The sequence below is a fragment of the Hypanus sabinus genome, chromosome 10 (assembly GCF_030144855.1).
Source record: "Hypanus sabinus isolate sHypSab1 chromosome 10, sHypSab1.hap1, whole genome shotgun sequence".
Taxonomy (NCBI): domain Eukaryota; kingdom Metazoa; phylum Chordata; class Chondrichthyes; order Myliobatiformes; family Dasyatidae; genus Hypanus; species Hypanus sabinus.
The window spans coordinates 5137347-5164685 of record NC_082715.1 but is presented as its reverse complement, the minus strand read 5'-3'; the positions used below and the strand labels follow the sequence as shown (position 1 = coordinate 5164685).

At 46.2% G+C, this 27339-nt stretch overlaps 1 protein-coding gene across 2 annotated transcripts in view; it reads right to left on the bottom strand.

The window, feature by feature from the left end:
* gpr63 (G protein-coupled receptor 63) overlaps positions 1-27339 on the bottom strand; it is a 126358-nt gene that overhangs the window by 97754 nt on the left and 1265 nt on the right. The window contains exon 2 of one of the 2 annotated variants that reach the window (XM_059981384.1): positions 15063-15140. The gene's annotated coding sequence lies outside the window, so the exon portion shown is untranslated. The remainder of the gene's footprint in view (positions 1-15062; positions 15141-27339) is intronic. The other variant, XM_059981383.1, reaches the window with a different exon arrangement.

The following is a 27339-nucleotide window of genomic DNA, read 5'->3' as shown; positions in this document are numbered from 1 at the left end:
ATGAGGGTTAATAGTCTGAGATGGTCAGTTCTACATATGATCTAGTCTGAGATGCTCAGTTCTACGTGCGGTTAAACAGTCTGAGATGGTCAGTTCTAGAAGAGGTTAATTAGTCTGAGATGGTCAGTTCTACGTCTGGTTAAATAATCTGAGATGGTCAGTTCTACGTGTGGTTAAATAGTCTGAGATGGTCAGTTCTACATGTGGTTAAATAGCCTGAGATGGTCAGTTCTACGTGTGGTTAAATAATCTGAGATGGTCAGTTCTACATGTGGTTAAATATCCTGAGATGGTCAGATCTATGTGTGGTTAAATAGCCTGAGATGGTCAGTTCTCCGTGTGGTTAAATAGTCTAAGATGGTCAGTTCTACGTTTGGATTAATAGTCTGAGATGGTCTGTTCTACGTGGGGTTTAATAGTCTGAGATGGTCAGTTCTACATGTGAACTACTCTGAGATGGTCAATTCTACATGTGGTTAAATAGTCTGAGATGGTCAGTTCTACGTGTGGTTAAACAGTCTGAGATGGTCAGTTCTAGAAATGGTTATATAGTCTGAGATGGTCAGTTCTACATGTGGTTAAATAGTTTAAGATGGTCAGTTCTACGTGTGGTTAAATAATCTGAGATGGTCAGTTCTACGTGTGGTTAAATAGCCTGAGATGGTCAGTTCTACGTGTGGTTAAATAGCCTGAGATGGTCAGTTCTACATGTGGTTAAATAGTCTGAGATGGTCAGTTCTACATGTGGTTAAATAGTCTGAGATGGTCAGTTCTACGTGTGGTTAAATAATCTGAGATGGTCAGTTCTACGTGTGGTTAAATAGCCTGAGATGGTCAGTTCTACGTGTGGTTAAATAGCCTGAGATGGTCAGTTCTACATGTGGTTAAATAGTCTGAGATGGTCAGTTCTACATGCGGTTTAATAGTCTGAGATGGTCACTTCTAAGTGTGGTTTAATAGTCTGAGACAGTCAGTTCTACGTGTGGCTAAATAGTCTGTGATGGTCAGTTCTACGTGTGGTTAAATAGTCTGAGATGGTCAGTTCTATGTGTGATATAATAGTCTGAGATGGTCAGTTCTACTATCTGGGTAGATCTGTGGCTAGCAAGCCCATCGCATTAAAAACCCAAAGCTACAGAAATGCCAACAGAAGCTGGAAAGACCTCATCAGAGTGGAAGGACATTTGTCTCGAGTACTCACGAAGACGTGTGGTGAAAATGGAAGCAACTTCCAATTTTGCCCAGAGCAGAGGACTTTGGTGAGCTGCTGTTGGCAGCCCATGCCCCAGTAGGGGTGATAGGCTTTCAAACCCTATATCAGTGATTGAGGAGCTAGATGTTTTCTTCGTGAATGGGAGTGTCCGCGGAACACCGATAGTCACAGACGCTTTGTCAGTCATTGATCAAGATGGGTATATGGAAAGTGTATATGCAAGCAGGTTTTTACAACTAGAGGTCATGGGCTAAGGGTGAAAAGTCAAATGTTTTAAGGGAAACATGAGGGAGAACTTCTTCATGAAGAGGGTGTGGGAGTGTGAAACCAGCTGCCAGTGCAAGTAGTGGACACAATGTCAACACTTAAGAGAAGTTTGGATAGGTACATAAGTGTTGGGGTACGGACAGCTATGGTCCAGGTGCAGGTCAATGGGAGTGACAGTTTAAGTGGTTTGGCATAGACTGGATGGGTCAAAGGACCTGTTTCTGTGCTGTATTTTTTCTATGACCCTATCTAACTTAAATGGACTAACCAAACAAAGACAACCATCCATACTGCTAAATACGTAGAACTGGCACCAAAAGTGCACTCAGATCTCTGGAATGAACAAAATAAACTGGAACTTGGCTGTTGAGATATTTCATTTTGTTCAGACCTTTTCCCCTCCCATTCACATAACACTGAAATAAACACAATTCAAATTCTAGATACATCTGCTGCCTTTGACATTTGTAGAGTTTCTAGTGCAGGATGTCTAGCACCTCCTAAAAATCTATACAAAGACACTTCATTTTGAAATCAGGTTGTTCCGAAATATCTTGTATTTCAAAAATGGGAATATATAGTGTGAAGAGTAAGTGAGGAGAAAAAAAAAATGTGGTTTTTCAAAAGATAGAAGAAACAAGTTTATTTTCCATTCATTTATTTAGTGATTCATCACAAAATAGACCCTTCTGGCCCTTTGAACTACACCACCCCAGCAACCCCCAACAAACCCTAACCTGGGCAATTCACATTGACCAATTAACCATCTCAATACGTCTTTGGATGGAGGGAGGAAACTGCAGAACCCAGAGAAAACCCATGTATCTTACAAACTCCTTACAGGGAACACTGGGATTGAACTCTGAAGTCCCCAGTAACATTCTCCGAACTCCAGAATGCTACTAGGGAGGTGATTTTGCTTGTAGGACAGCAAATATCATTCCTATTTCCAAAACAGCTCCACTATGCTACCATGATGCCTAGTGGAGATGCTTTGGAAATCTGAATGTTAGCAGGGAGGAGATGGTTGCTCAGAGTTCAATTCTGGCATGTTCTGTAAGGAGTTTGTATGCTCTCCCTACGACTGAATGGATTTCCTCCCACGATCCAAAGACATACCAGTTAGTAGGTTAATTTGTCATTGTAAGTTGCCCTGTGATGAGGCTGGTGTTAAATAGTGCTGGGCAGAGCAGCTCGTTGGGCCGGAAGGAATGGTTCCTCCCCGTATCGCTAAGTAAATAATAATTAAGTAGACAGAGGCATCTTGATGAGTTAGAGAAGTGGACTAAGGTGTGGCAAATGGATTTCAATGCAAGTGTGAGGTGATGCATTTTGGAAAGTCATACTAAGGTAGGATTATATGATGAAAGGTAGGGCACTAGGGAATGTAATGAAACACAGGAACTTAGGAGTACAAGTGCCTAGTTTACTGAAAGCGGCGTCACAGGTAGACAAGACTGTTGGAAAAGGTGTTGAACACTTAAATGGACCAGCCAAATAAGCTTAAGATTTAGCTGTGGGACCAGCAAATGGGAAAATTGGAAGAGAGAACATCACCACTGACTAGTAAACTGAACACAAAATAACAGCTAATGACATTAGCTATTTTTGTAGTGTGGAAAAAATCAGTGATCAATAACAGACTGTGTCACCATATTGTTAGCAAGTGTATTGGAGGGGTCATGACTGTCACATGACAGCACTGCCCACCACCTGGTCGGAAAGCACGCCACCTGCCAATCAATGAACACCTAACCATAGCCTTATAGTTGCTTTTGGAGAATTGGCCTTTATAATCAGCTTAACTCTGCTGGCATTGAGCCACCGGCCCCCTGTGAATCACCTGGACTGGACAATCCAGCCCTCCTGTACTTGGCCTTGGACCATTAGCCAGCTTAATTAGCTTAACTTGACTGGCACCGAGCCATTGGCCACCCTGTGAAATACCTGGGCTGGAACATCCAGCCCTCCTGCACTAAAAGGGTGCCACGCGTGCCGGACTTGTTATCTTTGCCATCCCCGAGGGATCACCCTGCTTCACTCTAGGCTGAGAACCGTGGAATGGCGCTGGAGAAACTGTTGGTGAGCTTTGCATTGAATAGGGTTGGCAGCGTTGATTATTGTCCCTAACAGCATAGAGCCGTGCCTGCACTGAGTCAAGGAGTGACAGATATCGTACTGACTTTTCCCTGGGGGGGAGGTGTGTGTGTGTGTGTGTGTGTGTGTGTGTGTGTGTGTGTGTGTGTGTGTGTGTGTGTGTGTGTGTGTGTGTGTGTGTGTGTATGTGTGTGTGTGCGCGCACACGCGCACTTTGTTCCCACGTGATTTTTCCCACATTTGTTATTAATTTTCTGCGTGTGTTTTATCGCTGATCCAATTTTTCCCATGACTGCTGTAAATTGTGCGCGTGTTTCTTCTGTTGCCATTTTCCCACATTTGCCTTCTGTAAATAAAACCCTTTACTACCAAGACTGTGTGTCCAGAGTCCTTGCCTTTGAGACCTACCGAATCGGTTTCTTCACTTAAAACAAGAAAGGCTTAAATGAGCAAATTGTGCATTAGAAGAGAAAGCTTTTGATTTTGAGCATCCAAAACATAATTTATTTTTAAAAATTTCAGTTGCTTCAATGCAAGAGGCCTACAATATAGGGCAGTGAATCACAGTAAAGCCAGTCCAAAACCCCTAGAGGACAAATGTTGAGACTACTTGTAAATTGAAATACAAAAATAACCAAAGATAGTAGTGAAAACTTGGAATATGGTGAAATGGAAGGAGGACAGTGAAAGATTGCTTTTAGTTATTGTTTTTAGAGAGCTTTGATCAATAGTCAATGATCCCTCCAGGAGGGGTTTAAATTAATAGGACGGGGGACGGGAACCACAATGTTAGAACTGAGGATGAGCCAGCAGGTTTACAAGTAGATGACGGGTGTAACATGAACATAAGGAAGGACAAGTCAATGACTGGGTACAGATGCAGACAGAGCAAAGAGTTGAATTGTACCACAGAGGCAAAATTCAAAAGGGCAAACAATGCAGGACTGAAGGTGCTATATTTAAATACGCGTAGCAGTTGGATTAAGGTGGACAAACTCGTGGTGCAATTACAGATTGGTCAGTATTATGTTGTGGGCATCACCGAGTCATGGCTGAAAGGGCATAGTTGGGAACTTAAAGGATGTACTTTGTATCGAAAGGACAGGGAGGAAGGCTTAGGTGATGGTGTGGCTCTGTTGGTAAGAGATGGAACTACATCGTTAGAAAGAGATGACACAGGGTCAGAGAATGTGGGTGGAGTTATGGAACTGCAAGGGTTAAAAATCAACATTATGAGAATCATGTATAGACCTCCAAACAGTAGTTAAGATGAGGAGTTGAGATTGCAAAGGACGCTGGAAAAGGCATGTAATAAGTGTAATGACACAATTGTAATCGGGGACTTCAATGTGTAAGGGGATTGGGAAAATCCGATTGGTGTCGGATAGCAAGAGAAGGAATTTGTTGAATGCCTACGAATTGGCTTTTTTAGAGTAGATTGTACTTGAGTCTACTCAGAGAAAGGCGACCTTAGATTGGGTGTTGTGTAATAACCCAGATCTTATTAGGGAGCTTAATGCAAAGGAACAGTGATCGTAGGAGCATAGGATCATAGGACAGCGATCATAATATGATTGAATTCATACTGCACGTTGAAGCATAAGTCACATGTATCATTATCTCAATGGAACAAAGGGAATTACAGAGGCATGAGAGAGGGGTTACGCCAGGCGGACTGGAGGGGGATACTGGTGAGGATGACAGTAGAGCACAGGTGGCCGAAGTTTCTGGGAAGAGTTCACAAGGCGCAGGATAGAAATGTTCTACAAAAGAAGTTGTTCTCAAATGGCTGGGTAGGCAATTGTGGATGTCAAGAGAGTTCAGGACTGCATAAAAGCGACGGAAAGGGCATATAACATAGCAAAAGTGAGTGGGAAGTTGGATGATAGGGAAGCTTTTAAAATCCAACAAAAAGCAACTAAAAAAGCTAGAAGGGAAAAGATGAAATATGAAGGTAAGCTAGCCAGTAATATAAAGCAGGATACTAAAAGTTTTTTTTTCATTTATATACAGAGTAAAAGGGAGGTGAGAATTGATATTTGACTACCAGAAAATGATGCTGGTGGGGTAATAAAGGGGACAAAGAAATGGCAGATGAACTTAATAGGTACTTTGCATCAGTCTTCACTGTAGAAGATACTAGTAGTGTGACAGAGTTCCATGGGTGTCAGGGAGCAGGAGTGAGTGCCATTGCTATTACAAAGGAAAAAGTGCTAGGCAAACTCAAAGGTCTTAAAGTGGATAAGTCACCTAGACCAGACAGACTACATCCCAGAGTCCTGAGAGAGGGTGCTGAAATTAACGGATGTATTGGTTATGATCTTTTAAGAATCACTTGATTCTGTCATGGTTTCAGAGGACTGGAAAATTGCAAATGTCACTCCACTCTTTAAGAAGGGAGGAAGGCAAAAGAAAGGAAATTATGGGCCAGCTAGCCTAACCTCAGTGGTTCGAATAGTGTTGGAGTCTATCATTAAGGACAAGGTTTCGGGGAACTTCTAATGATAAAATAAGTCAAAGTCAGCATGGTTTTTGTAAAGGGTAATCTTGCCTGTCAAATCTGATACGAGTTCTTTGAGGAAGTAAGCACGGTGGACAAAAGAGAGGCAGTGAACGTAATTTACTTACATTTTCAGAAGGCCTTTGATAAGATGTCACATATGATTAACTGTTTAACAAGATAAAATCCTGTGGTGTTACAGGAAAGATACTGGCATGGATGGAGGAATGGCTGACAGGCAGGAGGTAGTGAGTGAGAATAAAAGAGGCCTCTTCTGGTTGGTTGCCAGTGACTAGTGGAGTTTCTCAGGGGTCATTGAGACTGCTACTTTTCACACAGTTTGACAGTATTTAGATAATGAAACTGATGGCTTTATGGCAAAGTTCGCAGATGATATGAGAACAGGTGGAGCAGGAGGTAGAGCTGTGGAAGCAATGCGATTGCAGCAGGACTTAGACAATTTAGATGAAAATGCAAAATAGTGGCTGATGGAATACAGTGTTGGGAAATGTATGACAATGCATTTTGGTAAAAGTTACAATAGTGTAGACTATTATCTAAATGGGCAGAAAAAGCAAACATCAGTAATGCAGAGGGACTTAGGTGTTCTCATGCAAGACTCCCAGAAGGTTAATTTACAGGTTGAGTTTGTGGTAAACAAGACAAATGCAATGCTGGCATTTATTTCAAAGGGAATAGAATATAAAAGAAAGGTGATAATGCTGAGGCTTTAAAAGACACAACAGGTTTAGAAGAATGATTCCAGGAATGAAGGGGTTAACATATGAGGAGCGTTTGGCAGCTTTGGGCCTGTACTCACTGGAATTTAGAAGAATGCAGGGCATCTCACTGAAAACCACCGAATGCCGAAAGGAATTGGTGGGGTTTATGCGGAGAGGGTGTTTCCTATGGAGGCGGTATCCAAAACTACAGGGCACAGCCTCATAAACTGAGGCCTCAGCCTCAGCCTTTTTCAGCCAGAGAGTAATAAATCTGTGGAATGCTCTGCCACAGACTGTGTTGGAAGCCAAGTCTGTGTGCATATTTAAAGTCAGAAACTGATCGTTTCCTGATCAGTCAAGGCATCGAAGGATATGGCAAGAATGAGGTTGAGTGGGATCTGGGATCAGCCATGATGGAATGGTTTGAGCAGACTCGATGGGCTGAATGGCCTAATTCTGCTCCTACATCATATAGTCTATATAATTGTAATGACCTGGGAAAGGTTTCTCTGTAGTGCAGAGTTTGGGTTATGACCAGAGATAACGGGGGCTTTGGAATGTGCGCTGTCCAATGAGGGGAGACGTTTTTCTTTCTTGTGTGCCTGAGAGAAGGGATTTTGCAGGATTTTGGTTCAGAAGAAGATGGAGAGAGAAGATGCCAGAACAGGGAAGTCGTAGACTGCAGAACGGAGAGGACTTGGAATGGGGTCAGGAGTTGACACGGAACGATGGGGGGGGAGTTAATGGAGAACGAACAGATGGGAAAACAGTGAATTCCAATCTTGTGCATTAGACTGTTTCATGGAAGTGGGCCCTTTATCTTTTTAGTTTCTTTATTAACTGTATAAGCAAATTAAAAATTACAAAGCTCAGTCTAATTGCATATAGTGCACTGTTTGTTATTTTGTGGTTCTGCTTTGTAACAGAGGAGCACATCACGCAGCATCCACACAAACAAGATTTCTCAAGTTTGGCCGGGCAGGGGGCTGTCTTCTCCTAGATTAACGAGGCTGGCTGAACCTGAGGGTCACACACCTAGGTGAGGTAATTACAGGAGTACTTCATATACAGGGCCTTGCCATTGACAATGATCCTTCCCATCCATCCAGCTATCTCTTTGACCCCCCCCCCCCCACCCACCATCAGGCAGGACATGCCGTAGATTTAGGACAAGAACTATTAGGATGGGGAATAGCTTCTTCCCACAGGTTATGAGACTCCTGAACTGCCTGCCACCAGCCAGGTCTCATCACGTATAAAACGCCAGTACTGTTATACTGTTTACTTTTTAACTTGTGTCATAAATGCGCCTTATGCTAAATGTCAGTCTTCTAGACTTATTCCTTCATGTGTCGTGTGTGAGTTGTGTGTACACTGTTTTGCACCTCGGTTCAGAGGATCGTTGTTTCACTTGGTGATATACATGTGTAGGTTTGAATGACAATAAACTTGAACTTCAGATACAACACGTTAACAGGCCCTTCCAGCCAAAGGAGCCTGTGCCGCCCAATTACACCCATGTGACCAATTAACCCATACATCTCTGGAACATGGGAGGAAACCCACGTAGCCACAGGGAGAACATACACATTTCTGACAGGCAGCAGCGGGAATCGAACCTGGGTCTGGTACTGTAATAACCCTGTGCTAAGCACTATCTACTGTGCCGTCCCAGTAAGGAATGTGCAAATTTGTGGCAGAAATGAACATGCTAACAAAATGAAATATAATACTGATGAACATTAGGGTTAATTTTTGACAGGAAAATAAATGAGGTTTGTAAAATCACAGATTCTCTATGCCCAGGTCACTGGAAGTGCAAAGGGGTTAAGTGCTTACAGTCATAGGCACTAAGCACAGAAACAGGCCCTTCAGCCTGTCTAGTCTGTGCTGAACTCTTACTGTGCCCAGTTGCATAGACCAGCGCCTCCCATTCATGTACCTATCCAAAATGCTCTTAAATATTAAAATTGAGCTCAGATCCACAACTTGGGTTGGCAGCTCATTTTACACTCTCACCATCCTCTGAGTGAAGAAATTCCCCTTAAACATTTCAGTTGGGTTGCCATTTAACAAAACACAGGCACTATCGAATTCAGTTTTGGCTTCTCGTAGTCACCCTGCTTGGTAATTGAGAGAGCAAAGAGTCAACGTTTCAGGCCTTTCAGCCTGAGACATCGACTGTTTATTCCTTTCCATATTTGCTGCCTGACCAGCTGAGTTCCTCCAGCATTTGTGTGTGTTGCTTTAGATTTCTAGCATTTGCTGATTTTCTCATGATTGCAATAATGTACCTATAAATTGTTTGTTTGTGCAATCCCAGAAACTTCCTAGTTTCTCTACAAGTATCACACCAACTGAATCCGGCGATTTCACAGGTCATTTTCATAAGATATAGGAGCAGAATTAGGCTGTTTGACCCTTTGAGGCTGCTCTCGCATTTCATCATGGCTGATCCATTTTCCCTCTCAGCCCCAATCCGCTATCTTCTCCCATATCCTTTCATGCACTGACTAATCAAGATTCTATCAACATCTACCTTAAATATACTCAATGACTGCTGCCTGTGGTAAAGAATTCCACAGATTCACCATTCCTCCTCATCTCCATTCTAAAAGGATACCCCTCTATTCTGACTCTTGTACTAAAATCTTAGGCACGCATATATATAGCTAGGGTGCCTAAGACTTTTGCACAGTACTTTATTTGTCAACGTGTAATGGAGAGAAGTTTGTAAATCCGGCAGAAGCAAAGGATTTTGGAAATGGTGAGGGTGGAGCACCATGGGAGGTGGATAGGATAGGGGGTAGAGAAGGGGTGCCAGGGGCAGGAGGTGGCACAGCTGCAGGCACACCCAGCCCTAAGACACCAGCCATGGGCATTTGACTCAAGTCGGTTTATTGATCATCACAGAATGCTCTCTGGTGCTTCCTGCTCTCTCCCCTCTCCCTTTCTAATTTCCCAACCATAAATTTGTGTACAGTTCTGGTCACCGAATTAGAGGAAAGATGTCAACAAAATAGAGAGAGTACAGAGAAGATTTACTAGAATGTTACCTGGGTTTCAGCACCTAAGATACAGAGAAAGGTTGAACAAGTTAGGTCTTTATTCTTTGGAGCATAGAAGGTTGAGGGGGGACTTGATAGAGGTATTTAAAATTATGAGGGGGATAGATAGAGTTGACATGGATGGGCTTTTTCCACTGAGAGTAGGGGAGATTCAAACAAGAGGACATGAGTTGAGAGTTAGGGAGCAAAAGTTTAAGGGTAACACAAGGGGTAATTTCTTTACTCAGAGAGTGGTAGCTGTGTGGAATGAGCTTCCAGTAGAAGTGGTAGAGGCAGGTTCGGTATTGTCATCTAAAGTAAAATTGGACAGGTATACGGACAGGAAAGGAATGGAGGGTTATGGTCTGAGTGCAGGTCGGTGGGACTAGGTGAGAGTAAGCGTTCGGCACAGACTAGAAGGGCCGAGATGGCCTGTTTCCGTGCTGTAATTGTTATATGGTTATAAATCCCTTCTCCCTGTTCCCTTCCCACTTTCAGTCTGCAATAGAGACCCATATCAGAATCCGGTTTATCATCACTCACATGTCACAAAATTTGCCTTTTTTTTGTGGCAGCAGTACAGTGCAAAGCATAAAATTACTAAAGTACTGTGCAAAAGTGTAAGACACCCTAGTTCTATATACAGTATATATGCCACAGTATTGTCGCCCTTCACCTTTCCATTCATGTGCTTTTCTAAGATTCTTAAATATCCCTAATGTATCTGCTTCTGCCACCACCTCAGCAGCATTCTCCACACACCTTCCACTCTCTTTGTGTAAAAAAACCTACCTCTGACATCCCCTCTAACTTTTCTCAAATCAACTTCAAACCATGTCCCCTGGTATTAGTCACTTCCTCCCGGAGTAGAAGTCTCTAGCTGTCCACTCAATCGATGGTAAGGCTGAAGCAAGACTAATTTTTACTGAAGCAAGACACACAAAATGCTGGAGGAGCTCAGCAGGTCAGGCAGCATCTAAAAAAATGAATAAACAGCCAATGGCAAGATCATCGATTTCTTCAACTTCCAGTAATATTCTCTCCTGCCCCTTCTTCATTTCCCCAGTCTGGCACCCCACTTACCCCTTGTCTTCTTCTCACCTGCCTATCACTTCCCCTGGATCTCTTCCTCTTTATCGCATGGTCCATTCTCCTCTCCGATCTGGTTCCTTCTTCTCCAGCCCTTTGCCTTTTCCACCCATCACCTCCCAGCTTCTCACTTTTCCTCCTCCCCCACCCACCTGGCTTCATCTGTCACCTTCTAACTCGTACTTCCTTGCCCCCCATGTCCTTATTCTGGGTTCTTCCCAATCCTGACGAAGGGTCTCAGCCCGAAACGTTGACTGTTTATTCATTCTCATACACACTGCCTGACCTGCTGAGTTCCTCCAGCACTTTGTGTGTGTTGCTCTGGATTTCCAGCATCTGTAGAATCTCATATTTATAATTTACCAAAGTTACCAAAATTCAAAAAGCAGAGAAGTACAATTAATAAATGCTTTGGTTTTTTTTTAAATTCCCTCACGCTCACGTGTACAATACGTATGAGTAGCTTATATAAGCAGCACGTTGTGTAGGAGGTTTGTGACAAAGTCTAAATTTCCAGCTACTAACTGAGTCACACACATCTCATTGACACACAATGCCAAAATCCATGTTATTTAACCATGGAAAACAAAGCACAAGAAATGAACAAATATAAAACAGCTTAGAGGTGTTCCATTTGTAAATCAGAGATCAGATAAGACCCACATTTGCTTCCTCTGACTTCTAAACACAGCAATTTCATTCTGATTAAATCGTATTATTTGGTTATTTATTAAACTGGATGCAGTGAACTATAGAAATAAAAGGCAAAGTTATTACACCTTTTTTTGGCACTTTGCATACACTATTAATGCAGTGTTAAAAATACACATCAGCTGTTACTGTCGGCTTTGGTGCAGCACCCTCTCACAGTATACAAAAACTGCAGTGAACCATCAGCTCAGCAGAATAGGCTGCGGTCGACCATCACTGCAGGACCCATGTGTGTCTGGGACAAAGTAGGGGGCAGGACAAATCATTGTGGATGCTACCCACCCTGCAAATTGCCTTTTCCAAAAGCTCTCCTCTGGAAAGCACTGAAGGACTATTAAAACAAAAATATCACGTCATCTTAAAAGTTTCTTCTCCCAGGCAGTTAATTTGATCAAGCCACATCCCCCTCATCCCCCTCATCCCCCTCATCCCCCTCTGACTGTTACCCCTGTCACTGCACTCACTGAACCGTAAATACTTTACCAACCACTGCTTATGATGTTGTTTACATTGTAAATGCTATTTATTCACATATGCATTTTATTCTATATCTGTGCTTTGACATTATATTTATTTAATTCCTTACAATTGTTGAATGTTGTTTTTTTGTTGTATGTAGCACCAACTCCCCACGGCAGATTTCTGATACATGTAAATGTATATGGTGAATAAAGTTGATCCTTCACTCTACTCCATAAAGAATAACCCATTCCCAGTCACTGGGATTGCAAAGGCATTGCAGAAGAATATATACAAGAGCATTATTTTTAATACATCGATTCCTTCACTTTAAGTATTACCCAATCTTTCTTATTGACAATTTGTTTTCTTGAATAAACATCTAGAGTTCAAATTTAACAGTCACTAACTCTTTTTTTTAATAAGGGTTGAAGTTATCGTAATGCAATTACAGTGCTAATTACTCGGGTTCAATTCTGCCACCGTCCGGGTGGAGTTTGCACGTTCTCCCTATGACTGCGTGGTTACTAAAGCAATTGGTCACATGGGTGGAATTGGGCGGCACAGTCTCACTGGGCCGGAAGGGCCTGCTACCGTGTGGTATTTCTAAATAAATAAAAATAAAAGGATTTGTTTTCTTGAATAAATTTCTAGGGTTCAAACTTAGCATTGCAAATGCAGTTTAGGCACTTATTTCAAGGGAAACAAAATATAAAATCATGGAGATAATGCTGAGCCTTTATAAGACACTGGTCAGGCCACACTTGGAGTATTGACAACAGTTTTAGGCCCCAAATCTCAGAAAGGATGTGTTGTCATTGGAGAGGGTCCAGAGGAGATTCATGAGGATGATTCCAGGAATAAAGGAGTTAACATATGAGGAGCATTTGGCAGCTTTGAGCCTGTACTCACTGGAATTTAGAAAAATGTGTGGGGATCTCATTGAAACCTACCAAATGTTGAAAGAACTAGATAGGGCAGATGTGAAGAGGATGTTTCCTATGGTGGGGGTATCCAGAACTAGAGGGGTGACCCTTCAGAACAGAAATAAGGAGGATTTTTTTTTAGCCAAAGATTGGTGAACCTGTGGAATGCTCTGCTACAGAATGCAGTGGAGGCCAGGTCCGTGGGTATACTTAAAGCGGAAGGTGATTGGTCGGGGCATTGAGGGATATGGTAAGAGGGCAGGTATATGGGGTTGAATAGGATCCAGGATCAGCCATGTTTAACAAGGTGCCACACATGAGGCTGCTTCCCAAGTTAAGAGCCCATGGTATTCCAGGGAAGTTACTAACTTGTTAGAGCATTGGCTGATTGGTAGGAGGCAGCGAGTGGGAATAAAAAGATCCTTTTCTGGTTGGCTGCCAGTGACTAGTGGTGTTCCACAGGGGTCGGTGCTGGGACTAATTCTTTTTATGTTATATATAAATGATTTAGATGATGGAATAGATGGCTTTGTTGCCAAGTTTGCAGATGATACAACGGTTGGTGGAGGGACAGGTAGTGTTGAGGAAACAGGTAGGATGCAGAAGGATTTAGACAGATTAGGAGAATGGGCAAGAAAGTGGCAAATGAAACACAATGTTGGAAAATGCATGGTCATGCACTTTGGTAGTAGAAATAAATGTGCGAACTATTTTCTAAACAGGGAGAAAATCCTGGAGTTTGAGATGCAAAGGGACTTGGGAGTCCTTGTACAGAACACTCTAAAGGTTAACTTGCAGGTTGAGTCAGTGGTGAGGAAGGCAAATGTTTCAAGAGGTCTAGAATACGAGAGCAGGGATGTGATGCTGAGACTTTATAAGGGACTGGTGAGGCCTCACCTTGAGTATTATGAACAGTTTTGAGTTCCTCATCTTAGAAAAGATGTGCTGGCATTGGAGAGGGTTCAGAGGAGGTTCACAAGGATGATTCCAGGAATACAATGGTTATCATACAAGGAACGTGTGATGGCTCTGGGCCTGTACTCACTGGAATTCAGAAGGATGAAGGGGGATCCCATTGATACCTTTCAAATATTGAAAGGCCTAGACAGAGCAGATGTGGAAAGGATGTTTCCCATGGTGGGAGAGTCCAGGACAAGAGAGCACAGCCTCGGGATAGAGGGGTGCCCTTTCAAAACAGAGATGCAGAGAAATTTCTTTTGCCAAAGGGTGGTGAATTTGTGGAATTTGTTGCCACATGCAGCTGTGGAGTCCAGATTGTTGGATGTATTTAAGGCAGAGATTGCTAGGTTCTTGATTGGACATGGCATCAAAGGTTACAGGGAGAAGTCCGGGAACTGCTATTCAGAGGGATATAGAAGAAAGGATCAGTCATGATTGAATGGTGGAGCAGACTTGATGGGCTGAATTGCCTAATTCTGTTCTTATGTTTTATTATCTAACATCCAGTGACTCAGATTTTGAACCAATAAAATCTAAAAATTGCCCTTTCCAACAAAAACTGTACCAGATCAGGAGTTAAAAGCAGAATGCCTCAAAGTACAAAGTTTAACGTCAATTTATAATCCAAGAACATACATATCATCATGTACAACCCTCAGATTCATTTTCTTGTGGGCATTCACTGGAGAATGAAAGAAATACAATGAAAACCACACACTAAGACTGACAAACAACCAACATGCAAAAGATGACAAACTGCAGAAAAATAATAAATAAATAATACTGAGAACGTGAGTTGTAGAGTCCTTGAAAGTGAGTCTGTAGGTTGTAGGATCAATTCAGAGTTGAGGTCAATGAAGTTATCCATACTAGTTCAGGAGCCTGATGGTTGAGGGGTAATAACTGTTCCTAAACCTGGTGGGACACAAGGCTCCTGTACCTACTTCCCAATGTAGGTAATAACTGTTCTTAAACCAGGTGGGACCTAAGGCTCCTTCCCAATTAAGGTACAGGAATATCTATCCGTTATCCATCTATAATATAGCTATAATATTTGAAAATTTCAATTACATTTACCCGACATCCTGGTGCATCACACAAATCCACAAAGAGCAGCTGGTTCCATGCGTGGGATACAGAACTGGCTTCCTGAAAAATATTCAAAAAGAAGTGTGTCAGAAATTTTGTTTCTATATATTTCACCTCTGCAATTAACCCTGCAATTAACCCTGCAATTCTTGTTTGACTCAATTTAACCAAAGAACGATATAACCACTTAAGTGATGATGGAAATGATTTACTGAGAGAAGCAATGTAACTGGAAACACATGCTCACAATCCGATTTCAAAGAGCCAAAAGCTACTTCAATGGATCATTTCACAGGAACTGTAGCAATGCACTCAATTCAATGATTTTTCCATGACTTCTTTCGAATTTGGGATATGAACATGCATCTTCAATTTAAGTATGATATATTAACAGGAGACATTCCTTCCCTCTACTAGCCTGCAGGTCACCCATGGGCAGGTTTAGCACCTGCTTAGCCCCACAGTCAGGGTCACGTGAATCCACGGGAGCAGGTGGTGGATATCACGTCCGGGTTATGGGACCACAGATGCCAGGCAGACAATCTCTGAAGAGTATTGATAACGGCTGGGGTTACCTGTCTTGTGAAGACACTGCCCAGAAGAGGGCCACGGCAATCTTCTGTAGAAAAATTTGCCAAGAACAAACATGGTCATGAGACCATGATCGCCCACATCATATGACACAGCACATGACGATAAGGACATTAACACGGATTCTTTAAGCAAACTATCACTGTAAGGAAATACAGTGATAGAGTCATAGAACACTGGCGCACAGAAACAAGCCCTTCGCCCCATCTAGTCCATGCCAAACCGGCGACTCCCACCAACCTGTACCAAGACCACAGCCCTCCATACCCCTCCCGTCCACGTACTGATCCAAATTTCTTTTAAATGTTGCAATCGATCCCACATCTACCACTGGCAGCTCGTTCCGTACTCTCATAACTCTCTCAGTGAAGGACCACCCCCTTACATTCCCCTTAAATATTTCATCTTTTACACTTATCATATGGCCTCTAGTTCTAATAGACTATAGACAGTAGGTGCAGGAGTAGGCCATTCAGCCCCTCTAGCCAGCACCGCCATTCACTGTGATCATGGCTGATCATACACAATCAGTACCCCGTTCCTGCCCTCTCCCCATATCCCTTGACCCCGCTATCTATAAGAGCTCTATCAAACTCTCTCTTGAATGCATCCAGAGACTTGGCCTCCACTGCCTTCTGGGGCAGAGCATTCCACACATCCACCACTCTCTGGGTGAAAAGGTTTTTCCGCATTATCTCGCCCGAGCTCAGTGTAAAAAGTCTGCTTGCATTTACCCTACCTATACCATCCATAATTTTACATATCTCTATCAAATATGTTCGAGTATATATATAAGCGGCTGAAGAAAAACCACAGAATAGTTTGCCTTTCTGTAGCACAATTAAACATATTAAGAGTTACGCTTCTCAATCGTATGACAGCTTTTCTGTTCACAAAAACGGGCTGATAGTTTTCCACTAATGTTGACTGAAAGGCTGAGCATTGAACAAGAATTCGAGGATAACCAACCTTCAAAACGGTGTCAAGGATGCAGAGTTTAAATTCTCAATCTAGAAATGTTACATGCCATTATGCCATCCTCTCTCTCCGGTGGTATTTCGAGGAGGGATGGAGATCCTCTCTCTCTCCGGTGGTGTTTAGGGGAGGGATGGAGGTCCTCTCTCTCTCCGGTGGTGTTTAGGGGAGGGATGGAGGTCCTCTCTCTCTCCGGTGGTGTTTAGAGGAGGGATGATCCTCTCTCTCTCCGGTGGCGTTTAGGGGAGGGATGGAGGTCCTCTCTCTCCGGTGGTGTTTAGGGGAGGGATGGAGGTCCTCTCTCTCTCCGGTGGTGTTCAGGGGAGGGATGGAGATCCTCTCTCTCCGGTGGTGTTTAGGGGAGGGATGGAGGTCCTCTCTCTCTCCGGTGGTGTTTAGGGGAGGGATGATCCTCTCTCTCTCCGGTGGTGTTTAGGGGAGGGATGGAGGTCCTCTCTCTCTCCGGTGGTGTTTAGAGGAGGGATGATACTCTCTCTCTCCGGTGGTGTTTAGGGGAGGGATGGAGGTCCTCTCTCTCTCCGGTGGTGTTTAGGGGAGGGATGGAGATCCTCTCTCTCTGGTGGTGTTTAGGGGAGGGATGGAGGTCCTCTCTCTCTCCGGTGGTGTTTAGAGGAGGGATGATCCTCTCTCTCTCCGGTGGTGTTTAGGGGAGGGATGGAGATCCTCTCTCTCTCCGATGGTGTTTTGGGGAGGGATGGAGGTCCTCTCTCTCTCCAGTGGTGTTTAGAGGAGGGATGGAGATCCTCTCTCTCTCCGGTGGTGTTTAGGGGAGGGATAGAGGTCCTCTCTCTCTCCGGTGGTGTTTAGGGGAGGGATGGAGGTCCTCGCTCTCTCCGGTGGTGTTTAGGGGAGGGATGGAGGTCCTCTCTCTCTCCGGTGCTGTTTAGAGGAGGGATGGAGGTCCACTCTCTCCGGTGGTGTTAAGAGGAGGGATGGAGGTCCTCTCTCTCTCTGGTGGTGTTTAGAGGAGGGATGGAGATCCTCTCTCTCTCCGGTGGTGTTGAGGGGAGGGATGGAGATCCTCTCTCACTCCGGTGGTGTTTAGGGGAGGGATGGAGGTCCTCTCTCTCCGGTGGTGTTGAGGGGAGGGATGGAGATCCTCTCTCTCTCTGGTGGTGTTTAGGGGAGGGATGGAGATCCTCTCTCTCTCCGATGGTGTTTAGGGGAGGGATGGAGGTCCTCTCTCTCTCCAGTGGTGTTTAGAGGAGGGATGGAGATCCTCTCTCTCTCCGGTGGTGTTTAGGGGAGGGATAGAGGTCCTCTCTCTCTCCGGTGGTGTTTAGGGGAGGGATGGAGGTCCTCGCTCTCTCCGGTGGTGTTTAGGGGAGGGATGGAGGTCCTCTCTCTCTCCGGTGCTGTTTAGAGGAGGGATGGAGGTCCACTCTCTCCGGTGGTGTTAAGAGGAGGGATGGAGGTCCTCTCTCTCTCTGGTGGTGTTTAGAGGAGGGATGGAGGTCCTCTCTCTCTCCGGTGGTGTTGAGGGGAGGGATGGAGATCCTCTCTCACTCCGGTGGTGTTTAGGGGAGGGATGGAGGTCCTCTCTCTCCGGTGGTGTTGAGGGGAGGGATGGAGATCCTCTCTCTCTCTGGTGGTGTTTAGGGGAGGGATGGAGGTCCTCTCTCTCTCCGGTGGTGTTTAGAGGAGGGATGGAGATCCTCTCTCTCTCCGGTGGTGTTTAGGGGAGGGATGGAGGTCCTCTCTCTCTCCAGTGGTGTTTAGAGGAGGGATGGAGATCCTCTCTCTCTCCGGTGGTGTTTAGAGGAGGGATGGAGGTCCTCTCTCTCTCCGGTGGTGTTTAGGGGAGGGATGGAGATCCTCTCTCTCTCAGGTGGTGTTTAGGGGAGGGATGGAGGTCCTCTCTCTCTCCAGTGGTGTTTAGGGGAGGGATGGAGATCCTCTCTCTCCAGTGGTGTTTAGGGGAGGGATGGATATCCTCTCTCTCTCCAGTGGTGTTTAGGGGAGGGATGGAGGTCCTCTCTCTCTCCGGTGGTGTTTAGAGGAGGGATGGAGGTCCTCTCTCTCTCCGGTGGGGTTTAGGGGAGGGATGGAGGTCCTCTCTCTCCGGTGGTGTTTAGAGGAGGGATGGAGGTCCTCTCTCTCCGGTGGTGTTTAGAGGAGGGATGGAGGTCCTCTCTCTCTCCGGTGGTGTTTAGGGGAGGGATGGAGATCCTCTCTCTCTCTGGTGGTGTTTAGGGGAGGGATGGAGGTCCTCTCTCTCTCCGGTGGTGTTTAGGGGAGGGATGGAGGTCCTCTCTCTCTCCGGTGGTGTTTAGGGGAGGGATGGAGATCCTCTCTCTCTCTGGTGGTGTTTAGAGGAGGGATGGAGGTCCTCTCTCTCTCCGGTGGTGTTTAGGGGAGGGATGGAGGTCCTCTCTCTCTCCGGTGGAGTTTCGAGGAGGGATGGAGGTCCTCTCTCTCTCCGGTGGTGTTTAGGGGAGGGATGGAGGTCCTCTCTCTCCGATGGTGTTTAGGGGAGGGATGGATGTCCCCTCTCTCTCCGGTGGTGTTTATGGGAGGGATGGAGGTCCTCTCTCTCTCCGGTGGTGTTTAGGGGAGGGATGGAGGTCCTCTCTCTCTCCGGTGGTGTTTAGGGGAGGGATGGAGGTCCTCTCTCTCCGGTGGTGTTTAGGGGAGGGATGGAGGTCTCTCTCTCCGGTGGTGTTTAGGGGAGGGATGGAGGTCCTCTACCTCTCCGGTGGTGTTTAGGGGAGGGATGGAGATCCTCTCTCTCCGGTGGTGTTTAGGGGAGGGATGGAGGTCCCCTATCTCTCCGGTGGTGTTTAGGGGAGGGATGGAGATCCTCTCTCTCTCTCCGGTGGTGTTTAGGGGAGGGATGGAGGTCCTCTCTCTCCAATGGAGTTTAGAGGAGGGATGGAGATCCTCTCTCTCTCCGGTGGTGTTTAGGGGAGGGATGGAGATCCTCTCTCTCTCCGGTGGTGTTTAGAGGAGGGATGGAGGTCCTCTCTCTCTCTGGTGGTGTTTAGGGGAGGGATGGAGATCCTCTCTCTCCGGTGGTGTTTAGGGGAGGGATGGAGGTCCCCTATCTCTCCGGTGGTGTTTAGAGGAGGGATGGAGATCCTCTCTCTCTCTCAGGTGGTGTTTAGGGGAGGGATGGAGATCCTCTCTCTCTCCGGTGGTGTTTAGGGGAGGGATGGAGGTCCTCTCTCTCTCCGGTAGTGTTTAGAGGAGGGATGGAGATCCTCTCTCTCTCCGGTGGTGTTTAGGGGAGGGATGGAGGTCCTCTCTCTGTCCGGTGGTGTTTAGCGGAGGGATGGAGGTCCTCCCTCTCTCTCCGGTGGTTTTTAGGGGAGGGATGGAGGTCCTCTCTCTCCGGTGGTGTTTAGGGGAGCGATGGAGATCCTCTCTCTCCGGTGGTGTTTAGGGGAGGGATGTAGGTCCTCTCTCTCTCCGGTGGTGTTTAGGGGATGGATGGAGGTCCTCTCTCTCTCCGGTGGTGTTTAGGGGAGGGATGGAGGTCCTCTCTCTCTGGTGGTGTTTAGGGGAGGAATGGAGGTCCTCTCTCTCTCCGGTGGTGTTTAGGGGAGGAATGGAGGTCCTCTCTCTCTCCGGTGGTGTTTAGCGGAGGGATGGAGGTCCTCCCTCTCTCTCCGGTGGTTTTTAGGGGAGGGATGGAGGTCCTCTCTCTCTCTGGTGGTGTTTAGGGTAGGGATGGAGGTCCTCTCCCTCTCCGGTGGTGTTTAGGGGAGGGATGGAGACCCTCTCTCTCTCTGGTGGTGTTTAGGGGAGGGATGGAGATCCTCTCTCTCTCCGGTGGTGTTTAGGGGAGGGATGGAGGTCCTCTCTCTCTCCGGTGGTGTTTAGGGGAGGGATGGAGATCCTCTCTCCCTCCGGTGGTGTTTAGGGGAGGGATGGAGGTCATCTCTCTCCGGTGGTGTTTAGGGGAGTGATGAAGGTCCTATCTCTCCGGTGGTGTTTAGGGGAGGGATGGAGGTCCTCTCTCTCTCAGGTGGTGTTTAGAGGAGGGATGGAGATCCTCTCTCTCTCCGGTGGTGTTTAGAGGAGGGATGAAGGTCCTATCTCTCCGGTGGTGTTTAGGGGAGGGATGGAGGTCCTCTCTCTCCGGTGGTGTTTAGGGGAGGGATGGAGGTCCTTTCTCTCTCTGGTGGTGTTTAGGGGAGGGATGGAGGTCCTCTCTCTCCGGTGGTGTTTAGGGGAGGGATGGAGGTCCTCTCCCTCCGGTGGTGTTTAGGGGAGGGATGGAGGTCCTCTCTCTCTCCGGTGGTGTTTAGAGGAGGGATGAAGGTCCTCTCTCTCCGGTGGTGTTTAGGGGAGGGATGGAGGTCCTCTCTCTCCGGTGGTGTTTAGGGGAGGGATGGAGGTCCTCTCTCTCTCCGGTGGTGTTTAGGGGAGGGATGGAGATCCTCTCTCTCTCCGGTGGTGTTTAGAGGCGGGATGGAGATCCTCTCTCTCTGGTGGTGTTTAGGGGAGGGATGGAGGTCCTCTCTCTCCGGTGGTGTTTAGAGGAGGGATGGAGGTCCTCTCTCTCTCCGGTGGAGTTTCGAGGAGGGATGGAGGTCCTCTCTCTCTCCGGTGGTGTTTAGGGGAGGGATGGAGGTCCTCTCTCTCCGATGGTGTTTAGGGGAGGGATGGATGTCCCCTCTCTCTCCGGTGGTGTTTATGGGAGGGATGGAGGTCCTCTCTCTCTCCGGTGGTGTTTAGGGGAGGGATGGAGGTCCTCTCTCTCTCCGGTGGTGTTTAGGGGAGGGATGGAGGTCCTCTCTCTCCGGTGGTGTTTAGGGGAGGGATGGAGGTCTCTCTCTCCGGTGGTGTTTAGGGGAGGGATGGAGGTCCTCTACCTCTCCGGTGGTGTTTAGGGGAGGGATGGAGATCCTCTCTCTCCGGTGGTGTTTAGGGGAGGGATGGAGGTCCCCTATCTCTCCGGTGGTGTTTAGGGGAGGGATGGAGATCCTCTCTCTCTCTCCGGTGGTGTTTAGGGGAGGGATGGAGGTCCTCTCTCTCCAATGGAGTTTAGAGGAGGGATGGAGATCCTCTCTCTCTCCGGTGGTGTTTAGGGGAGGGATGGAGATCCTCTCTCTCTCCGGTGGTGTTTAGAGGAGGGATGGAGGTCCTCTCTCTCTCTGGTGGTGTTTAGGGGAGGGATGGAGATCCTCTCTCTCCGGTGGTGTTTAGGGGAGGGATGGAGGTCCCCTATCTCTCCGGTGGTGTTTAGAGGAGGGATGGAGATCCTCTCTCTCTCTCAGGTGGTGTTTAGGGGAGGGATGGAGATCCTCTCTCTCTCCGGTGGTGTTTAGGGGAGGGATGGAGGTCCTCTCTCTCTCCGGTGGTGTTTCGGGCCGGGATGGAGGTCCTCTCTCTCCGGTGGTGTTTAGGGGAGGAATGGAGGTCCTCTCTCTCTCCGGTGGTGTTTAGGGGAGGGATGGAGGTCCTCTCTCTCCGGTGGTGTTTAGGGGAGGGATGGAGGTCCTCTCTCTCCGGTGGTGTTTAGAGGAGGGATGGAGGTCCTCTCTCTCTCCGGTGGTGTTTCAGGCCGGGATGGAAGTCCTCTCTCTCCGTTGGCGTGCAAGTCTTCCTTCACCGTGCCAGAGGTTTCTTTTCAGTCTCTCTACTATCAGCAATGTAAGCCCTAAGTGGAGACTCAGGAATACCATCGCACTCAGATGCAGAAGGATTCTTTATCGCTCTTTCCTTAACAGTTTTGTTTTATCAGTCGGGGTGTTAGCCCTGAGCTGAACCCCTGAACCTAGGCCTCTCTTAGTCTGGTCTCTACCCTTTGACCTGTTTGGCATGGGCGTTCCTACCAAGAGCCAAAGCGTAAAGCCCTGACTCCGGCCAGCACAGCTCTCCAGGTTACTGGGGCATGCAAGCCTACATATCCGCGGCAGCATGACAGTCAGCTGTTACAGCTCGGGGTGTTCCAGAGTTCGGGGTTTGATTCTGTAAATAGACTCTGTACATCCTCCCTGTGGAGCGTAAGGGTTTTCTCGGGTCCTCCCACAGTTCAAAGATGTACTGGGTGGGTCATTGCCAATTGTCCTAACGCTGATTAGGGTTAATCGGGGCTCCCGGGGGATGCTGGTGCGGGATGGTTCAAAGGGCCAGAAAAGCCTACTCCGCGTTGTGTCGCTAGATAAACAAACCAAACCACGGCACGTCTGGGTCTCTTGCAGAATCCAAAGGCCACAACCAGTTTTGCTCAGAATCATACAACTACGGGGAGTGTTTGACCTAGAATATAGAACGTTACAGCACAACCCAGGACCTTCAGCCCCACAGTGATGTGCTGGCCTTTTAACCTACTCTAAGATCAATCTAACCATTACCTTCTGCATAACCTTCCACTCCTCTATTTCTTAATTGTCTCTAATGTATCTCCCTGTATCACCACCCCTGCAGTGTGCTCCACACCACCACTCTCTGACATACCCCACCCCCCATAAGCTCTACCAGTTACCTTAAAATGGTGCCCGCTCATATTAGCCATTTTAGCTCTTGGGAAAAAGTCTCTGACCATCCACATGATCTATGCCTCTGATTATATTGTACACCTCTATCAAGTCACCTCTCATTCTTCTTCACTTCAAAGGGAAAAGCTGTAGTCGCTAAACCTATCCTCATAAGACATGCTCTGTAATCAAGGCAGCTTCCTGGCAAATCTCTTCCGCACCCTCTCTAAAGGTTCTGCAACCTGGAGGTACAGTCAGAGCAGAAAATCAATGAATGACTGAGAAAGGACTCGAGTCTGAAACAGATCTAACATGATTAGCCGTATTTTAGTATGTATTATTTTTGCTCAGCATCACAGTTTGTAGTACACAAGTAATTCTTCAGAGGCATCGGCAAGTATAACAAAACATCAGTTCAAATAGGACAGGTGACACAAAGCTTTGTGAAAAGGATACAGTGCTCAAGTTGTCAGCACAGAATTAGCCCCTTCATCCCTTCAGATCTGTGCTGACCTTTCTGTCCCTCCATACTAACCCTATTTGCTCACACAAGGAAATCTGCAGATGCTGGAAATTCAAACAACAACACACACAAAATGCTGGTGGAACACCGCAGGCCAGGCAGCATCTATAGGAGAAGCACTGTTGACGTTTCGGGCCAAGACCCTTCCTATTTGCTCACCCTAGGTTCATATCAAGTTCATGTTTATTGTCAATAAACCATACACATCTATACAGCTAAAGGAAACATCATCCCTCTGGGTGAATACATACAGTTACACACAGCACAGATAGTCACCATCCAGCACATAGAGTCACAAAATAACATTAGCACAAGTCCCTCAGTGGCAGGACCTAAAGATCAATGGCGTAGAGGCGTATGAGTCAGCTGCATTCAAATTCAATCCAACTTTTCTTCCACGGAGTGAACACGGGAGAGCAGCACCAACAGTGGAGCCAACTCTCACACCAGTACTGCTCCCCAGTGTTCGCCCTCTGGAAGACAAGCTGGACTGCCTTTGTTTGCGGTTGACCCAGCGTGAAATAAGAACTGTTGCATGTTTGTTCTTACAGAAACATGACTCTAGGACAACATCCTTCTATGTCTTACCTACTTAAATGTCTATCAAAGTGTCTCTTAAACATATCTTACCCCTCCATCTACTCTCGTAACAAGTTCCGGTAATCACACCATGTGTAAAAAAAACTTTTCACAACTTCCGTTTAAAACTCTTTCCACATACCTTACATGTATGCCCTCTTGTTTCTGAGACTTCAGCCCTATCTGAGCATCTTATAATTTTACATACCTCTACAAGGTCAGCCATAAGACCACAAGACACAGGAGCAGAATTAGGCCATTTGGCCCAGCGTCTATTCCTCCATTACATCATGGCCGTTTTATTACCCCTCTCAACCCCATTTTCCTGCCGTCTCCCCGTAACTGTTAACACCCTTACTAATTGAGAATCCATCATCTTCTGCTTTAAATACACAGTCGGCCCTCCTTATCCACGGGGAATTGGTTCCAGGACCCCCCGCAGATACCAAAATTTGCAGATGTTCAAGTCCCTTTTTTAACATGTATCAGTGCGGTGGACCCAGCAGAACTCTGGACCTTTTAACATGTTGACAATAGGACCTGGTGGTGCAGCTCTGAATCCACAGTGTTTCTGTTCACAAAAATAATCACGATCGCGATTGAAAATAAGGTGGAAGTAATAAAGCGATCGGAAAGAGATGAAACGCCATCGGTCATTGGAAAAGCATTAGGCTACAGTCGGTCAACGATCCAAACAATTTTAATGGAGAATGTGAAAGGCCCTGGCCCGATGAAAGCTACAATTATTACTAAGCAACACAGTGGTTAAATTATTGAAATGTGTATGTTTCTTAAGTGTTCTATATGCAGAGAAAGGTAGAATATGTACTTTATACTAAGAAAAATGTTTGACTAACTGACGCTAAATAATACCGGATGTACCTGTTCCGACTTCAAATCCGACTTAAAGATGGATTCAGGAATGGAACTCATTCATAACCCGGGGACTGCCTGTACTTTTAAGTCATTTCTAGATTACTTATAATACTAATACAATGTAAATAGTTGTTATACTGTATTGTTTAGGGAATAATGACAAGAAAAAATAGTCTGTACATGCTCAAACAATGAGAGCTGGAGAGAGAACTTCCGGGTTTTCCCGATCCGCAGTTGGTTGAATCCGTGGATAAGCAGGGCCAACTGTACTCAGTGACCTGGCCTCCACAGCCGCCTGTGGCAATGAATTCCACAGATTCACCACCCTCTGGCTAAAGAACTTCCTCCTCATCTCCATTCCTGTATTCTGAGGCTATACCTTCTGGTCCTAGACTCCCCAGAATAAGAAACTTCCTCTCCACATCCACACTACACAGATCTTCCAATATTCAATAGATTTCAATGAGATCCCCCTCAGTCTTCTAAATTCCACCGAGTACAGACACAGAGCGATGAAAAGAAGAGGGCATGTCCTGGGCGGTGGGAGCCCTTAGTGATGGATACTTTGCTTTTTTGAGGCATCTCCTTTTGAAGATGTCCCTGATGATGGGGAGGCTGGTGCCCATGATGGAGCTAGCTGAGTTTAACAACACTGCTCCTTTTTCAGGGCATCTACATCTTCAACCTTGACTTCATGGTGTCTGTACCTGAGTTAAATACCATGGATCATTAACAGCATTCGCACTGGCTGCATCATCCTCTGGTACGGAAGGGCCACGGCAGAGGATTGGCAAAAGCTGCAGAAAGTGGTAAACCCAGTCGGTTCCATCATGGGCACTAGTCTCCCCGGCAATGAAAACACTTTTAAAAGACAATGCCTCAAAAAGCTGCCATCCATCATTGAGGATCCCCATCGCCCAGGCCCTCTTTTCATTGCTACCATCAAGGAGGTACAGGAGCCTGAAGACATACACTCAACTTTTCAGGAACAGCTTCTTCCCCTCCCTCATCAGGTTTCCGAATGGACAAAAACCCACGAACATTACCTCATTTTTTTTTGTTCTCTTCTTGCAGTACATATTTAACTGTTAATACATATTTCTTACTGTAATTTACAGTTTTTATTTTATTATTACACACTGCTTTATGCTGCTACCACAAAGCAACATACGCCAGTGATACTAAACCTGTTTCTGATTCTGATCACCAAGACTCTTGCACCGAAATATAATCAATCCTCAGAACAGTGGCAGAAACTCACCCACCCAGCTCATTCAGCCGTATTCCTTCAGCTTGTCTGACAAACTCTGATAAACACTGAAGCTGCATGCTGTGTTGAACTTCAAACCATGCAACAGTAGTCACTTATCACTGCATGCTCCACATCTGAAACACTGCTCCTGCTTCTCCCACGCGACTGAAATTCTCATCCATGCCTTTTCCAGTACTTGTCATGCATGGCTCCCAAGCTCAACTTCAACAATTGCAGGGCTGCCAATCGTCTTCCCACCCTGCAGTAAATCCCACGCATCCTTACCGGTACCCCTCATCTCCGTCCGGAGTTCCAACTGACTGAATCAGAATCAGATTTATCATCACTGACGGACACTGCTCTGACTGCCTGTAGGAAAGTGAATCCAGAGTCGTGAATGGAGACAGCAGCACGGCAGTGTAGTGATTAGCACAGACGACCGGGGCTCGATTCCCACCACTGCCTGGACACTCTCCCCATGTGACCACCAGGCAGCTCTGGTTTTCTCCCACAGTTGGTAGGTTAATTGTTAATGTCCCATGATTAGACTAGGGTTAAATCAGGGGTGGGGGGGGGGGGTTCGGTAGGGCCTGTTCTGCACTGTATCTCAATAAACGAACAATACACTCAGGGCCACTTGGTCAGGCAGAGGAGGTACATGTGGCTATGGATGTATGCTGTTGCAGCTCATCCACTTCAGATGCTCTTCTGCACACCACTGTTGTAACATGGTTATTTCAGTTGCTGTCACCTTCCTGACAGCTTCAACCAGTCTCCTCTGACCTCTCTCATTAACAAGCTGTTTTCACCCACAGACCTGTCCCTCACTGGATATCTCTTTTTGCTTATCACAACATTCTCTGTAAACTCTAGGGAGAGTTACGTGTGAAAATCCCAGGAGATCAGCAGTTTCTGAGACCAGTGTCTGGCACCAACAATCATCCCACAGTCAAAGTCACTTGGTCACATTTCTTCTCCCTTCTGATGTTTTGTCTGAACAACTGAACCTCTTGACCA